General features: G+C 44.7%; 13 non-coding genes across 13 annotated transcripts in view; all 13 read right to left on the minus strand.

Moving 5' to 3' along the window:
• Window positions 1-145: 145 nt before the first annotated feature.
• TRNAL-CAA (transfer RNA leucine (anticodon CAA)) lies at window positions 146-254 on the minus strand. Its single transcript has 2 exons — window positions 217-254; window positions 146-191 (listed from the first exon to the last, which is right to left on the minus strand). It is a non-coding gene; the product is annotated as a tRNA-Leu (tRNA).
• Window positions 255-411: 157 nt separating this feature from the next.
• Window positions 412-520, minus strand: TRNAL-CAA (transfer RNA leucine (anticodon CAA)). The gene is made up of 2 exons: window positions 483-520; window positions 412-457 (listed from the first exon to the last, which is right to left on the minus strand). It is a non-coding gene; the product is annotated as a tRNA-Leu (tRNA).
• Window positions 521-676: 156 nt separating this feature from the next.
• Window positions 677-785, minus strand: TRNAL-CAA (transfer RNA leucine (anticodon CAA)). Its single transcript has 2 exons — window positions 748-785; window positions 677-722 (listed from the first exon to the last, which is right to left on the minus strand). It is a non-coding gene; the product is annotated as a tRNA-Leu (tRNA).
• A 157-nt stretch (window positions 786-942) lies between these two features.
• Window positions 943-1,051, minus strand: TRNAL-CAA (transfer RNA leucine (anticodon CAA)). Its single transcript has 2 exons — window positions 1,014-1,051; window positions 943-988 (listed from the first exon to the last, which is right to left on the minus strand). It is a non-coding gene; the product is annotated as a tRNA-Leu (tRNA).
• Window positions 1,052-1,208: 157 nt separating this feature from the next.
• TRNAL-CAA (transfer RNA leucine (anticodon CAA)) lies at window positions 1,209-1,317 on the minus strand. The gene is made up of 2 exons: window positions 1,280-1,317; window positions 1,209-1,254 (listed from the first exon to the last, which is right to left on the minus strand). It is a non-coding gene; the product is annotated as a tRNA-Leu (tRNA).
• Window positions 1,318-1,474: 157 nt separating this feature from the next.
• Window positions 1,475-1,583, minus strand: TRNAL-CAA (transfer RNA leucine (anticodon CAA)). The gene is made up of 2 exons: window positions 1,546-1,583; window positions 1,475-1,520 (listed from the first exon to the last, which is right to left on the minus strand). It is a non-coding gene; the product is annotated as a tRNA-Leu (tRNA).
• An 8,109-nt stretch (window positions 1,584-9,692) lies between these two features.
• Window positions 9,693-9,801, minus strand: TRNAL-CAA (transfer RNA leucine (anticodon CAA)). The gene is made up of 2 exons: window positions 9,764-9,801; window positions 9,693-9,738 (listed from the first exon to the last, which is right to left on the minus strand). It is a non-coding gene; the product is annotated as a tRNA-Leu (tRNA).
• A 157-nt stretch (window positions 9,802-9,958) lies between these two features.
• Window positions 9,959-10,067, minus strand: TRNAL-CAA (transfer RNA leucine (anticodon CAA)). The gene is made up of 2 exons: window positions 10,030-10,067; window positions 9,959-10,004 (listed from the first exon to the last, which is right to left on the minus strand). It is a non-coding gene; the product is annotated as a tRNA-Leu (tRNA).
• Window positions 10,068-10,224: 157 nt separating this feature from the next.
• Window positions 10,225-10,333, minus strand: TRNAL-CAA (transfer RNA leucine (anticodon CAA)). The gene is made up of 2 exons: window positions 10,296-10,333; window positions 10,225-10,270 (listed from the first exon to the last, which is right to left on the minus strand). It is a non-coding gene; the product is annotated as a tRNA-Leu (tRNA).
• Window positions 10,334-10,778: 445 nt separating this feature from the next.
• TRNAL-CAA (transfer RNA leucine (anticodon CAA)) lies at window positions 10,779-10,887 on the minus strand. The gene is made up of 2 exons: window positions 10,850-10,887; window positions 10,779-10,824 (listed from the first exon to the last, which is right to left on the minus strand). It is a non-coding gene; the product is annotated as a tRNA-Leu (tRNA).
• Window positions 10,888-11,044: 157 nt separating this feature from the next.
• On the minus strand, window positions 11,045-11,153 carry TRNAL-CAA (transfer RNA leucine (anticodon CAA)). The gene is made up of 2 exons: window positions 11,116-11,153; window positions 11,045-11,090 (listed from the first exon to the last, which is right to left on the minus strand). It is a non-coding gene; the product is annotated as a tRNA-Leu (tRNA).
• A 1,000-nt stretch (window positions 11,154-12,153) lies between these two features.
• TRNAL-CAA (transfer RNA leucine (anticodon CAA)) lies at window positions 12,154-12,262 on the minus strand. The gene is made up of 2 exons: window positions 12,225-12,262; window positions 12,154-12,199 (listed from the first exon to the last, which is right to left on the minus strand). It is a non-coding gene; the product is annotated as a tRNA-Leu (tRNA).
• A 157-nt stretch (window positions 12,263-12,419) lies between these two features.
• TRNAL-CAA (transfer RNA leucine (anticodon CAA)) overlaps window positions 12,420-12,500 on the minus strand; it is a 109-nt gene continuing 28 nt past the window's right edge. The window contains exons 1-2 of the tRNA in view: window positions 12,491-12,500; window positions 12,420-12,465 (exon numbers count right to left, since the gene is read on the minus strand). The exon at window positions 12,491-12,500 is cut by the window's right edge and continues 28 nt beyond it. This is a non-coding gene — a tRNA (tRNA-Leu). The remainder of the gene's footprint in view (window positions 12,466-12,490) is intronic.

Raw genomic sequence — 12,500 nt, forward strand, 5'->3', positions numbered from 1 at the left:
ACTTCTGAAAATGTTAGCCATTGTGGATTATGATTCTTTCTTTTAATAAAAAAACTACTGAAAGTGCATTTATCGGTATCAATCATACGTATTATAAGACTAATCGAAATTTGAATGTAGTTGCTATTGAAACAATAAAATGCTTTGTCAGAAGTGGGATTTGAACCCACGCCTCTTTACAGAGACCAGAAAGCCCTTTAACAGGAAGAACGGATTCTTGAGTCTGGCGCCTTAGACCGCTCGGCCATCCTGACAAGTACAAACCCACTTCTGAAAATGTTAGCCATTGTGGATTATGATTCTTTCTTTTAATAAAAAAACTACTGAAAGTGCATTTATCGGTATCAATCATACGTATTATAAGACTAATCGAAATTTGAATGTAGTTGCTATTGAAACAATAAAATGCTTTGTCAGAAGTGGGATTTGAACCCACGCCTCTTTACAGAGACCAGAAAGCCCTTTAACAGGAAGAATGGATTCTTGAGTCTGGCGCCTTAGACCGCTCGGCCATCCTGACAAGTGCATGGTCATGGCTGAAAATGTATGCCATTTTGGATTATGATTCTTTCTTTTAATAAGAAAAATACTGAAATGCATTTATCGGTATCAATCATACGTATTATAAGACTAATCGAAATTCAAATGTAGTTGCTATTGAAACAATAAAAAGCTTTGTCAGAAGTGGGATTTGAACCCACGCCTCTTTACAGAGACCAGAAAGCCCTTTAACAGGAAGAACGGGTTCTTGAGTCTGGCGCCTTAGACCGCTCGGCCATCCTGACAAGTACAAACCCACTTCTGAAAATGTTAGCCATTGTGGATTATGATTCTTTCTTTTAATAAAAAAACTACTGAAAGTGCATTTATCGGTATCAATCATACGTATTATAAGACTAATCGAAATTTGAATGTAGTTGCTATTGAAACAATAAAATGCTTTGTCAGAAGTGGGATTTGAACCCACGCCTCTTTACAGAGACCAGAAAGCCCTTTAACAGGAAGAACGGATTCTTGAGTCTGGCGCCTTAGACCGCTCGGCCATCCTGACAAGTACAAACCCACTTCTGAAAATGTTAGCCATTGTGGATTATGATTCTTTCTTTTAATAAAAAAACTACTGAAAGTGCATTTATCGGTATCAATCATACGTATTATAAGACTAATCGAAATTTGAATGTAGTTGCTATTGAAACAATAAAATGCTTTGTCAGAAGTGGGATTTGAACCCACGCCTCTTTACAGAGACCAGAAAGCCCTTTAACAGGAAGAATGGATTCTTGAGTCTGGCGCCTTAGACCGCTCGGCCATCCTGACAAGTACATGAACATGACTGAAAATGTATGCCATTTTGGATTATGATTCTTTCTTTTAATAAAAAAAATACTGAAAGTGCATTTATCGGTATCAATCATACGTATTATAAGACTAATCGAAATTTGAATGTAGTTGCTATTGAAACAATAAAATGCTTTGTCAGAAGTGGGATTTGAACCCACGCCTCTTTACAGAGACCAGAAAGCCCTTTAACAGGAAGAACGGATTCTTGAGTTTGGCGCCTTAGACCGCTCAGCCATCCTGACAAGTACATGAGCGTGACTGAAAATGTATGCCATTTTGGATTATGATTCTTTCTTTTAATAAAAAAATAATGAAAGGTTGGGGTTGGTGTGTTGATGGGATAACTTTATTCCTCTGATCTTCCACAGTTTCTACTGATTACATTTCTTTAATTTATTAAGCTGCACTTTGCTTTGAAATAAATGTGATCAAGATATCTATGTCGAAAACAAGAACAAATAAAACACAAAGAACTACTAACTGCATTTATCGGTATCAGTCATACGTATTATAAGACTAATTGGCAGTTGAATGTAGTTGCTATTGTCAGAAGTGGGATTTGAACCCAAGCCTCTTTACAGAGACCAGAAAGCCTTTTTACAGGAAGAACGGATTCTTGAGTCTGGCATGCCATTTTGGATTATGATTCTTTCTTTTAATAAAAAAAATACTGATAGGGGGCGGGGCTTGGCGGACAGACAGTGAAGACGTGCAGGAGATCAGCTCCTGCTCCAACCAGCCCAAAATACCCTCTAACCAGACCTAATACCCCTCTCTCACCCTCCCATCCCACCTCACCTTACCCCCGCTGTGCTCCGGGTGCCGTAGACCGCTGCTGCAGAGCCGGGGAGTGCTTGTAAGCACTCTCGCAGGTTGCGGCCTGGTCAGACGGCCGGCGCCGGGGCCTCGATTTCGGGAGGAAGAGGAATCCACTGCGTACCGCGCACCTGCAACAGGAGACACGGAGATCGGGCGCTGCAGCCGGGGGACCGAGGACCCTTCCCCACACAAGCCTTCCATTACCGCACGCCGGGGGTGCAGTGAGCGCTCACCGCTCGTCACAGGGTGAGACGCCAGACGCCGTCGGGAACTGAGTGTGAGGGAGACAAGCGGCTATCCCCACACCCGCCGCAGCACCAGCAGGACCCCCTACAGGGATCAGAACTAATTGTGAGTACCCGGCTCGGAATACCTGGGGGCTCTCCCTCCTCCTGCAGACCTGCCCCTCATAACAGCAGCACAACTCAGCAGGCCGCCATAGCCACTAGTCAGAACAGCCTCACCAAAGCGGGGCAAGCCTAGGGGACCTGGGCGGACATATCCCACACTGGGGTAAAGCCAGATAGGACCCTAAAAGCAGCCCTTATACACTGAACCCCGCTAGACAGTGAGCACCAAGCGAGGGGCCCCTGCTCAACCAGCCTAAATTACAGCACTGCTGGTGCTACCAGCCATTATATCTGCTGTCTACCCAGCTCAGTTTCCCTTCCCCATTTCTTGACTGGGAGCCTCAGCCTGACAACAATATAACAGCCAAGGCAGCTGCCCACCCTCCCATTTAAATCAATCTGCTCAGCCACTCTGACCCCAAAGCTCTGGCCCGCTACCAACATCATTGGCCACCTATTGTCCTCTCACATACAGCAGCAGCAGAAGGCTTGCCAGCCCCCTCTTGACCGTAGGGTGCAATCCCTCCATCAGCAGAGTCACCCCCTTCTACACGGATAGCACCCAAAAGAGATCAGCCTGTGTGAACACCCAGAAGACTCACTGAGCTGCTCCGTATTGAAAAGATATTAGCCCCAGGGAGCGAGGCCAAGCCGTAGTGAAGAGAAAAGACGCTTCCAGCCTGTGCTCCCGCTCAGCTTTCCCCACATATCCTCCTAAAATCATCTCCTCAGATAACCGTGACACACCGCCTACCTGCAATACCTGGCACAGCTGGAGACGGAAAATCAGCTCAAGGGCAGGTCCCTGAGCTGAAAGAAGAGTGAGACTCTCCACATTCAATATAACTCATCTCCCTCTGTAGAGGTCACAATACCCAACATGTCTGGCTGAGTAAATTCTAGGACTCGCTAGGACCGAAGCTATCCCTCCCTACTGATCACCTCCGCCATTTCCACTCCACAAATATCACGTCTACACCCTGGTTGCTGATTTCGGCCCCAAACGGCTTTGTTCATTATGTCCCAGAGAAACAAGAAAACCCCCCAGCCAACAGGAAATTTCTTTGGCTCCAAATCCAAGAGCGCTTCAGGCAACATGCAGCTCTCAGATTCTCCCTCCCACCCTGGAACGTCAGACACAGCTATAGACCCCCAGATTCAAGCAGTGATGTCCGGGCTATTGGAAGGGGTACAAAGTGCCTTCAAACAAGAGCTCGCCAAGGCAGTCTCGGAGTTCAGGTCCGACTTGACAGCTTTGGGCACCAGAACTGACGATTTAGAATCTAAAACTGACGATTTATGCCGCTCTCAATCCCGTCTGGATAAGGAACTCTCCAGACTGCATGAAGAGATAGAGACGCTTAAAGAAAGACAAGAAGACCAAGAAAATCGCTATCGGCGTAATAACCTGCGCATCCGCAACGTAGCAGAAACCGTTCCCAGCTCCTCTCTACCAACGTTCCTGAAAGAATTCTTCCAACAAATAGCCCCATCGCTAACAGACGAGGATTGCCTTTTGGATAGAGCCCACAGAGCCCTTCGCCCGAAACCCCCGGCTTCACAACCCCCAAGAGACATTATAGTCCGTTTCCACTATTATCAAACAAAAGATAAGATTCTCGCAACCACTAGAGACTCTCCATCTACCAAATTCCGAGACATGCAACTACAAATATATCAAGACCTAGCCCCCTCGACCATTCAAAAACGACGTGAATTGCAGCCGGTCACTAAAATCCTTCGCCAACACAAAATCCGCTACAGGTGGGGTTTCCCCTTCATGCTACAAGTGTCGGCAAACGACTCTCTGCATAACATCAAGACTCTGACTCAAGGTCAAGATCTCCTGGCAAAACTGGACCTTCTTCCGTCTCCCTCAACAGAAGCCGATGAGAGTCCCTCCACCACAGCGACACTCCCCCCCACCTCCAGAATGGACAAGGGTTTCTCATCACCGAGTGGAAAACGGCGAACCCAACTGAACTCTCGCATCACTACCAAAATGGAATCATAAATAGTAAGCTCCACATGTGTGCTTACAGTTCCGACCCTCTATGGGTGAGATACACCTCTGTGGTAATGTTAATTCTGTTTAGTTTAAAGTGTAGAGTTAATAATTCAATGTGTAGAGATTTATAGTATGCTAGCTTAGTTAGTCCCTACGGACCCCTATAACCTGGGATGCATTCGGTCCTGGCGGTCTCCGACACGCCAGTACTATGCTTCTTTATCCCCCCCCAAATTCCCTTACACAAATGTTTAGATTATATGTAATAATTTGTTTCCTTGTAGCGGTCCCCACATGGGACCCTCCTCCTCAGGGTACTAGCCCTTTTGGGCTCTTTCCTCTCATCTACCACTTACCTTTTTTTCTTCTCTGGTGTCTTTCCGGTGGCGCTCCCCCTCCTCCCTCCCCCCTTCCCTCCTCCCCCGCAGGGAGGTCCCCCTTTCTCCCTCAGTCTACCCACACTTGTAATTTGATTTTTAAAATAACTTGTTGTGACATACCATACGATGGCCCTCAAAGTATTGTCCATAAATGTTAACGGCCTGAACTCGCCCAAAAAACGAACGATCCTACTGGGAGCCTGCAAAAGAGAAAACGCATCCATCGTGTTCTTGCAAGAGACACATTTCTCTGGCAGTCACTCCCAACTCAAGGGTCCTTCGTTCTCTCAAAAAAATTTTGCATCGGCGGACTGCAAAAAAAGAGGAGTGGCTATCCTGATTCGTAGGGGTGTGCCTTTTGTCCCAATTAAAACATTTGCCGACCCTGACGGGAGGTTTATCTTGGTAATCGGAACCATCCGTTCACTTACTGTGACCCTGGTTTCTTTATACGCTCCCAACCAAGACCAATCTCAATTCTTTGACACGTTCTTTAAACGCCTAGGTAGAATGGCACAAGGCCACATAATTATCGGAGGAGACTTCAACACTATTATCGACCCTTTGCTAGATAGATCCACCCCTCCCCCACACACCTCAACGTCGACTATTCCCAGAGCTTCCCGCACCCTTACTGCAGCCTTAAAGCATAATGGACTGAGTGACTCCTGGCGATTAAAACACCCGCACTCTAAAGATTACACTCACTATTCGGCCCCCCATCAACACTACTCTAGGATAGACATGATCCACATCTCTTCCCCTTTGATCCCTAGAGTTAAAGAGGCAGGCATAACGCCGTTTTCCTGGACAGATCACGCAGGTATTTACATATTCATTGATCTTTACGAATGCCCCCCGAGGACCTATAGATGGCGGTTAGACGACTCCCTACTAGAACATCTATCCTCGTTAGCAGAAGTTAAACTTGCTATTACTCACTACTTCAAAGAAAACTCCTCCCCTGACCTTTCCCCCACCACCATTTGGGAAGCCCATAAGGCCACTATCAGGGGCCTGATAATCTCCAAGGTTTCCTCTATCCGGAAAAAGATGAAGGCACAGATACACACCCTAGAAACTCAATTAACATCGCTAATAGATCAACACAAAATCACGCCCACACCTGCCCTACTCTCCCAGATAGACTCGATCAGAGGTCAGCTGAATACACTCCTGTCCCATAGAGCAGCCAATATCCTTAAAAGACTTCAACAACGGTTCTATGACAAAGCGGATAAGATAGACTCGATCCAACAAGCTTCGGCGCCAACAATCGTCGAGAACTATTGATAAAATATACTCCTCAATAAGGGGATCACACACCTATAACCCTAAAGAAATAGCGGAGGAGTTTCGAGCATTTTATGAAGCTCTGTACAATCTGGGTGAGCCCTCCCCCACATCCACACTTGATATAGATAATCTGTCTACCTACTTAGCCAACACTCCCCTACCCACACTTTCAGATGCTCATCTTTCCTTCTTGAACGCAAAGATAACGGTGGAGGAGGTAGTATCGGCGATACGCTCAATGCGCTCCTCTGCTGCCCCAGGTCCCGACGGCTTTACGGCCCAATACTATAAGCGCTTCGCACTGGAACTAGCCCCCCATCTGGTGGTGTTGTTTAACGACATCCTTGAGGGTGCCTCTTTTTCCCCAGAGGCCACCCAGGCGGACATAGTGGTGATCCCAAAACCTGACAGGGACCCGACCGGGTGTGCAAACTATAGACCAATTTCGCTTTTGAATGTAGATTTAAAAATATACGCGAAGGTCTTAGCCGCCAGGCTTGCTTCTTTGCTCCCACTCCTGGTTCATCCAGACCAGGTCGGTTTTATTCCTGGTCACCAGGCGTCGGACAACACGAGACGAGCAATAGACCTTATCCACATCATTCAAAAGCAGAAAAACCCCGCCTTGGTCCTAGCCTTGGACGCGGAAAAGGCATTTGACCGTATTTCCTGGCCCTTTGCCTTTGCAGTTTTAGAAAAGATGGGCTTCTCGGGGGCTTTTCTGGAAGGCACCAAGGCACTCTACCGCACACCGTCCGCTCGGGTCTCTGTCAACGGAGTCATGTCAGACTACTTCAAAATAGCGAATGGTACACGTCAGGGATGCCCCTTATCCCCGCTTATCTTTGCCCTCATTATGGAACCCCTGGCGGCAAGGATTCGCAACAACCCCACTATTCAGGGCATAAAAACCGGTCCATCGGAACATAAAATTGCGTTATATGCCGATGATGTACTTCTGACCCTCGCAAACCCGATCAGCTCAATCCCTCCCCTACTCTCTGAAATACAGCAATACTCACAACACTCTGGCTACAAAATTAACGTAGAAAAGACGGAGGTCCTTGATTTTCACATACCCGGACCCTCCAAATCCGAGCTAATGAAACAGCTTCCATGTAACTGGAACAGAAAGAAAATCAAGTACCTCGGCATATACCTGACTCAACACTATCACCAACTTTTTCAGGCCAACTATCCGCTTCTTTTAGAGATAATTAAAACAGATCTATCCACATGGTCCTCCTACTACATCTCTTGGATTGGTAGGATTAACTCAGTTAAAATGAGTGTCCTCCCGCGCCTCCTATACTTATTCCAAACCTTGCCAATATATATCCCCCTTTATGTATTCAAATCACTACAATACCAAACCACTCAGTTCATTTGGGACAAGAAACGCCCCCGAATAAGGCTAAAACTTTTACAACGACCCTCCCATCAAGGAGGTCTAGGCATCCCGGACTTCCAGAGATACTATTATGCCTCACGGCTGTCCCAGAATGTCCAATGGTGCAACCCATGGGGCACACAGAAAGTTTGGGTAAAAATAGAAGCGGACGATTTGGGATTGTCCACTATGTCTTCCCTGCAATGGCTACCAAAAAACAAGCGCCCTCACACAGCTGCATCCCACCCGGTGGTCTCCAGAGCCTTATCGGTTTGGGACAAGGTTAACAAAACATACAATTTGGCTCCGCTCCCCTCTCCTCTATTTCCGCTATTCCATAACCCAGCCTTTCCTCCAGGCATGAGCCGCTCTTCCCTCTCCAGTTGGCTAAAATACAATATCTACTACCTTAACGACATCTCAGTCGATGCTAGTTTCCCGCAGTTTGCCGCAATAAGAGAGGGTACAGCAATCCCGAACATGGACTTTTTCCGCTTCCTACAAATCCGGCACTTTCATTCTAAAACCACCCCAACTCTTATATCTAGACCCCTAACTTCTTATGAATACATATGTTGGAAGCGAACCTCCTCCGCGGGCCTAATCTCAACACTTTACTCCCTTCTGGAAACCAGCACGGCCTCCTCTCGGGCTCCACATGAGAGGGCCTGGGAGAAAGACCTAGGTCTGCCCATAGATGACGAGGACTGGGAGGAAATTCGCGACAATGCGGCCTCCAGCTCGATATGCGTGAAAATTAAAGAAAACATATATAAGCTTCTTTACCGCTGGTATTATGTCCCATCCAGACTGCATAGGATGTTTCCTAACACGTCGGATAGGTGCTGGAGGGGCTGTACGGCGGAGGGTAGCTTCCTTCATATCTGGTGGAACTGTCCAAAGATAGTTACAATCTGGAAAGAGGTGGAAACCTTACGTCCCTCTAGACCCCAAATATTTTCTCCTTCCGCTTAAACCCCCCATGCTTACCCTACACCAGCATAAACTATTCCGACATATTATCTCTGCAATGACCTGTCAAATAGCAGCCGACTGGAAAAAAACAGATCCGGCCCCAATGCAGGCAATACTTGCCCGTATATGGTATACATATAGAATGGAGTATATGACCGCAACTATACGCCACTCTCTCAAATCCTTTCATAAGGTGTGGACGCCTTGGATGACATCTCAGAACGCCCCCCCACCATATGATATAAACTAACGGAAACCCACCCCCTCCCCCAACCCTCCCCGCCCTCCCCCTCCATCCCCCTGCCATGTCCCACAGTGACACCACCTGGCTTCCTGGGAAGGGACAGGGTGCCCCGCAGGCACCGGGAGGACGCCCTTTACCCTTCTCTATTTTTTGGTTTTTCTCTCTCTTTTCTTCTATCGCTTCTTTCTCCTACCACCCTCTCTCTTCTTTCACACCGCCTCTTATAAAAACCAGAAAATTCCTTCTCCCCTTCTACCCCGGAACACGACAACGCGGAAAACTAGAATTGTATACTGTTTTCACTCCTTGTATGTGTGTACCGTGTCGCTGAGATCTCATCTGTTTGTATTCTGACATGTTCCAACAATAAAATGTGTTTAAAAAAAAAAAAAAAAATACTGATAATAAAAAAATACTGAAAGTGCATTTTTCGGTATCAATCATACGTATTATAAGACTAATCAAAATTTGAATGTAGTTGCTATTGAAACAATAAAAAGCTTTGTCAGAAGTGGGATTTGAACCCACGCCTCTTTACAGAGACCAGAAAGCCCTTTAAAAGGAAGAACGGATTCTTGAGTCTGGCGCCTTAGACCGCTCGGCTTGGATTATGATTCTTTCTTTTAATAAAAAAATAATGAAAGGTTGGGGTTAGTGTGTTGATGGGATAACTTTATTCCTCTGATCTTCCACAGTTTCTACTGATTACATTTCTTTAATTTATTAAGCTGCAAGTTGCTTTAAAATAAATGTGATGAAGATATCTATGTCGAAAACAAGAACAAATAAAACACAATAAACTACTAACTGCATTTATCGGTATCAGTCATACGTATTATAAGACTAATCGAAATTTGAATGTAGTTGCTATTGAAACAATAAAATGCTTTGTCAGAAGTGGGATTTGAACACACGCCTCTTTACAGAGACCAGAAAGCCCTTTAACAGGAAGAACGGATTCTTGAGTCTGGCGCCTTAGACCGCTCGGCCATCCTGACAAGTACATGAACATGATTGAAAATGTATGCCATTTTAGATTATTATTCTTTCTTTTAATAAAAAAAATACTGAAAGTGCATTTATCGGTATCAATCATACGTATTATAAGACTAATCGAAATTTGAATATAGTTGCTATTGAAACAATAAAAAGCTGTGTCAGAAGTGGGATTTGAACCCACGCCTCTTTAAAGAGATCAGAAAGCCCTTTAACAGGAAGAACGGATTCTTGAGTCTGGCGCCTTAGACCGCTCGGCCATACTGACAAGTACATGGTCATGGCTGAAAATGTATGCCATTTTGGATTATGATTCTTTCTTTTAATAAAAAAAACACTGAAAGTGCATTTATCGGTATCAATCATACGTATTATAAGACTAATCAAAATTTGAATATAGTTGCTATTTAAACAATAAAACGCTTTGTTAGAAGTGGGATTTGAACACACGCCTCTTTACAGAGACCAGAAAGCCCTTTAACAGGAAAAACGGATTCTTGAGTCTGGCGCCTTAGACCGCTCGGCCATCCTGACAAGTACAAACCCACTTCTGAAAATGTTAGCCATTGTGGATTATGATTCTTTCTTTTAATAAAAAAACTACTGAAAGTGCATTTATCGGTATCAATCATACGTATTATAAAACTAATCGAAATTTGAATGTAGTTGCTATTGAAACAATAAAATGCTTTGTCAGAAGTGGGATATGAACCCACGCCTCTTTACAGAGACCAGAAAACCCTGTAACAGGAAGAACGGATTCTTGAGTATGGCGCCTTAGACCGTTCGGCCATCCTGACAAGTACAAACTCACTTCTGACAAGTACAAACCCACTTCTGAAAATGTTAGCCATTGTGGATTATTATTCTTTCTTTTAATAAAAAAAACTACTGAAAGTGCATTTATCGGTATCAATCATACGTATTATAAAACTAATCGAAATTTGAATGTAGTTGCTATTGAAACAATAAAATGCTTTGTCAGAAGTGGGATTTGAACCCACGCCTCTTTACAGAGGCCAGAAAGCCCTTTAACAGGAAGAACGGATTCTTGAGTCTGGCGCCTTAGACCGCTCGGCCATCCTGACAAGTGCATGGTCATGGCTGAAAATGTATGCCATTTTGGATTATGATTCTTTCTTTTAATAAGAAAAATACTGAAAGTGCATTTATCGGTATCAATCATACGTATTATAAGACTAATCGAAATTTGAATATAGTTGCTATTGAAACAATAAAAAGCTTTGTCAGAAGTGGGATTTGAACCCACGCCTCTTTACAGAGAGCAGAAAGCCCTTTAACAGGAAGAACGGATTCTTGAGTCTGGCGCCTTAGACCGCTCGGCCATCCTGACAAGTGCATTGTGGATTATAAATCTTTCTTTTAATAAAAAATATACTGAAAGTGCATTTATCGGTATCAATCATACGTATTATAAGACTAATCGAAATTCGAATGTAGTTGCTATTGAAACAATACAAAGCTTTTTCAGAAGTGGGATTTGAACCCCCGCCTCTTTACAGAGACCAGAAAGCCCTTTAACAGGAAGAACGGATTCTTGAGTATGGCGCCTTAGACCGCTCGGCCATCCTGACAAGTACAAACTCATTTCTGAAAATGTTAGCCATTGTGGATTATGATTCTTTCTTTTAATAAAAAAACTACTAAAAGTGCATTTATCGGTACTTATGTAGTATCTGGGCTGCCGATTTTTTGATTGTATGCCTTAAGTTAAGGCATACAATCAGATGCGATGCGATGCGATATCGCATCGCATCGCATCGCATCCGATATCGGATGCGATGACCCGATTTTTCCATAGGAATCAATGTTAAAATGATTCCTATGGAAAAATGGGTCCTTTTCATACCCCTACTATCCAAGTGGGCATGGAGTTGGATATAAACCTGTGGCGAGCGTAGCGAGCCACCGAGCCCGAAGCGTGGCAAGCGAAGCGAGCCCCGCGAGGGGACGGTATTCGTCCCCTCGCGGGGCTCGCTTCGCTCGCCACGCTTCGGGCTCGGTGGCTCGCTACGCTCGCCACAGGTTTATATCCAACTCCATGCCCACTTGGATAGTAGGGGTATGAAAAGGACCCATTTTTCCCATTGAATTCCATGTTAAAATGGACTCAGTCCATTTTAACATTGATTCCTATGGAAAAATTGGGTCATCGCATCGCATCGCATCGAATCGCATGGTCGCATGCGATGCGATGCGATCTCCCGATCCGACCCGATTTAGAAATCGGCAGCCCAGATACTACATAAGTACCCATTTATCGGTATCAATCATACGTATTATAAGACTAATCGAAATTTGTATGTAGTTGCTATTGAAACAATAAAATGCTTTGTCAGAAGTGGGATTTGAACCCACGACTCTTTACAGAGACCAGAAAGCCCTTTAACAGGAAGAACAGATTTTTGAGTCTGGCGCCTTAGACCGCTCGGCCATCCTGACAAGTGCATGGTCATGGCCGAAAATGTATGCCATTTTGGATTATGATTCTTTCTTTTAATAAGAAAAATACTGAAAGTGCATTTATCGGTATCAATCATACGTATTATAAGACTAATCGAAATTTGAATATAGTTGCTATTGAAACAATAAAAAGCTTTGTCAGAAGTGGGATTTGAACCCACGCCTCTTTACAGAGACCAAAAAGCCCTTTAACAGGAAGAACGGATTCTTGAGTCTG

Source organism: Crinia signifera, chromosome 9, assembly GCF_055691185.1.
Source record: "Crinia signifera chromosome 9, ASM5569118v1, whole genome shotgun sequence".
NCBI classification, from domain to species: domain Eukaryota; kingdom Metazoa; phylum Chordata; class Amphibia; order Anura; family Myobatrachidae; genus Crinia; species Crinia signifera.